Genomic DNA, 4,191 nt, shown 5'->3' with positions numbered 1-4,191 from the left:
AACACCGGTTGCGATTTGATACGTGGTTAGTCTGATTCCTTAATTCCTCCTCATCTATCCATGCTCCTACCTCTACTGTACACCAGTAGCACATTCTCCACTGTTATAGTTACTTTTGTGGAACAATCGTCAATTTTACCGTTGCTTAGTAACCACAGTTGCACATTTTTTTGCATTTTTCCCTTAATATTAACTTCACCATTTACTTCCAATTTAAGATTATAAAGAAACCCGAATGTAATGGACGATGGGGAAAAAATGGCCATTATTTGCAATTCAGTGCATTTTAATGCGATCAAGCTCCAGTCACCACAGCGGAGCAAAATTTTATCGATTTTTTGGGTCCATCCGAGGAGCGTGCACTGACCCGCAATCGGGATTAACTGTGCTTATCGATTTTTTAGTGGCACACTCCACCTCGGAGACTTAAAACCTCTAAATCGATTAAGTTGTTTTGTACGAAAACAAGGCATTTAAATTGACAAGATCTTTACCACTTATCTACTTTCAATCAGTGGCAGGCGATCGGTGGAGGTTGGGTATTAGACCCTTTCCCTTTTTTCGCTTCTCTAAGGAAAACAACACAACAGAACATAATCTCTCCCTCTTCCTTCGCCCACTCTTTCTCACTCACTACGCCTGCTGAGTCATGCACTGTCTGTCCGATTTTGAAAAAAATCGGAAATGAACGCCCGGGGGTAAGGCGGGGAGGGTAGGGTGACGGCTGGGTGTGTGTGATACGTTAGCTGTCCAGACACTGGGTCAGCCTTTGCTGAGCGAGCTAGCAGTGGAAGTAACGCAGACGGACTGAGTGTCTGGTCTATCACAGAAACGTACAAAAAATGGGGTCCTGCTGCCAGGGCAACACCATCCTGCGACAGAACAGCCACAATTTCAAGCATGTACCATGCTTCCCAAATTCCTCATTACTCCACCAACTTCGTTATGTGCCCTGTCCGTAGCTATCAGCCAATATCCCCAAAAACAGCCAAATTGGTTTTTTATTACTACCTCTCTCCCTATTGGTTACTCGGACTGCATTCTCTCGAGATTGAATCTGTGGTTCCAAAAGACCTTCTCTGATGTTTTTTGTTGAGTGCTAATGTGTATTCTTGTAAATTAAACTAACCGTTTATGTTTTGCCATCAAAAGCTATTTTTTTTCTCAAATTAACCATGGACAATCAAATTATCCCGCCTCTGGGGGTGCCCAATAAATAACCAAGTGCACAGCATTTTTGCCCATTTAACCACACGCCCAATCATTCGTAAGGGACAAATTTTCTTGTTAAATATGCAAGTAGTAAAATGCCTTGTGAACTGCCTTTTGAGGAGTAGCATGCTCAAGGTTACATTTGTCTGCCAATGTCGGTTATTTAGAGTAGTTCCTCAACAATGGATGGCGCGTTATTTGAATACAGTTGCAGAGGTGGACAATTAAATGCCAAGTCATCACATTACTAGAGTAATGATTGGTATAAATCATTCAAGGCGTGACAATTGGTGTTCCTGGGCTAGTACCAAACGGTCAGACCTGCAATTAGCATAGGAAATGACAGCAACATCAGCAAAAATTTGGACGAAATGCAAATTTTTAAACCCGCTTGTATTGGAGCATTGGATAACTCCGCCTTTGACAATTCAAATGGTTGGTTTGTAAAAATAAGCAACAAGGCTAAAACGATCTCTTGAACTTGTGGGTACTGAAGTTCACCGCTGACCTCACAATGCCGATTTTTTAAAATCCATTTGTTTTGAAGTGCCCTAAGTGAGCCTGCCAAACAAAAGAATAGGTGGCTATTGGGTTTCGTCCTGGAGGATTGACCAGCTATCCCACTAGAGGCAAAAATTTAATTAATAACAGCATTTGGTTTTTCGCTCTTCAATCCCTCGGTTCTGGGTTTGTACTTACAGGCTGACTGCAGCCGTCCGAGCACGATGATTGACGCGCCCAACTACTGGGAAATGCGGAGCTGACGTGCCGTTGAAACAGTCGTCACCCTTAACACATACACACACCCGCCTGACATCTTTCCAGCACCGAGCCTGTCATTTGGATGGAGACGTAGACGTTAGACTGACTTGGTAATTTGTACAATCACCGTCTGCCTAGTTTAATACACTCCGGATAAATTGCATTATCGTTGACATTTGGATGACAGACTGGATGTCAAGTTGGGCAAAATGCCATTGGGGCAATATGCCAAAAACATCGCCAAGATCTAACTTTCACTTCCTAATTATTGTAGCAGAATGATGCCCGGATAAGTGTGTGAATGAATATGAGAAACTTTAAAGTCGCCTACAATTTGGCTCTTAAGAGGGTGACATGAGCCCGCCCCATTCGTCTACCAGACCTTTTGTACACTTAATGAGAAGGTTACTTTTTAATTCTCATGCCCCAAAAGGTAACTCAAGCGATATTGGAAACCACGGGACGATGAACGACTAGGCTGAAGAGGGTGAACACCACAAACAATAAACTCATTGGTTGCAGTTACCGAAAATGTCAACCATAGGGGCATTGAAATCGCACTCAGGGCAGAACCATTTATTTCAATTGGATCCCTCCACGAACTAGCTGCGCCTTGTTTGTTGTTTGCATTACTGGGGGAAAGTAAGGGAGGTAAGATTTAAATCGAGATAACGAATGGTTAAGAGGCAGTAAAGATACTTATGGTTATTCAGTAGTAAATTTATTATTTTCAAACTATCGATCGGTCTAGTGAGGAGTTGTTGAAATCGCTCTGCTAATTCAGAGCGAGATGAAGCAAAAGTGAACCGCTTTGATTTGTCGCCTTATCGGCGTAGAAGCCTGTGGTTGAGTTACTGATGGGAATTTGTTGAAGGCTATCCACTTGAACAGCTAATCTCAAGCGAGAAAATAAATCTTGATTTAGCGGAACGGAAGATCGAAGTCGATTAACTGATCAGTGGAAGCATTCATGGAATGTAGAAAAAGATACCCAAAAATTCCTTTGTGTTAATCAGCGTTACCTGACGAACATCCCCAAACATCTGAAATTCGAGAAGAGACCCGGTGAATCGACTGACATCCCGAAGGCAGTTTCAAGCAGCTGAAACTGGATAGGGGAGCGGAATGGCTCTGTCCCTGTTTCCAGCCTTGTCTAACTAACTAATTGACTTGGTCGCAGTTGTTGAATTTGGCATAACCTTTTCTGATGTCATGACGCGTCTTGTCAACGATTGATCCCACCTTTCAGTGGGAGACTTCGAGGCCTGTCTGAGCGTCCGACTTCTGGCTCCTTAAGTGGATAAGAATCCTACGCGTGGAAGGGAAGACTACGGTCAGTTGTGTTCCTTAAAAAGAGTTAACACGGGTGTGAAATTAAGCGTTAAATGCAGTAAGAAAGTGTAAATAAATGATCATTTTTTTCCAAATTTAATGTCCTTTCATATGCCATACAAGTGGCAAAAGGTAATGGATACAACAGGATGTTGCGGTAACGGTCAGTTGGAAGAGGGCGTCCAATATGAAGAAAAGTAGAAATTTCGCACGGCATGGAGGAGGAGGAGGAGGGAGGGGGGGAGGAGGAGGAGGAGGTAATTTTTAATGTTGCATGAAGGCGTGATATCTCGGATAAGAAAATAAATCTATAGAAAAACTGCCAAGAAGATGGGTTAGTAACAAAAATGCAAATTGTCCTTTTTTTCGAATTCTTCAAAAAGTTGACAGCCATTTATTCAACCTCTGGTAATGGCATTGCCGCTCCTTTTAATGTGGTTGTCAGGTCGTAAATGTCAAGCCTTTTTACGTCCTAAGCAGACTCGCAGTTCCTAGCCGGTGCCTTTCATTAAGGAAGGAAAAGAGGGAGGGAGAGGTAGAACGGGGAAACTCGGACCTCTGCCTTGGGGTGGGCTAAAGAAAGATGCTCCACTAATTGCGTTCACGCACTTGCCAATGATGAATGGGTGTGGAGGCGAAAATGAGTAACTTTATATAATGTCCATTAGACACGTAACCCGAAAATTGATGCCCTTCTTGGTACGCACTCTCATACAGCGAGGGTAAGTTAAACGGTGACCTGATTTTGATGTTGTCCACAAACAAAAAAGATAAGGACGGCATACAAGTTTACTGTCCCTCAAAGTCAAGTAAAAACTCAACTCTAGCCACCTTTATTTTAATATCCCCTAAGCTTTCCTATCGTCCCTCCTGTTTCACCTGTGC

This window comes from Echinococcus granulosus (genome assembly GCF_000524195.1).
Source record: "Echinococcus granulosus chromosome Unknown EG_S00102, whole genome shotgun sequence".
In the NCBI taxonomy this organism is placed as follows: domain Eukaryota; kingdom Metazoa; phylum Platyhelminthes; class Cestoda; order Cyclophyllidea; family Taeniidae; genus Echinococcus; species Echinococcus granulosus.
This window is presented reverse-complemented; position numbering follows the sequence as displayed.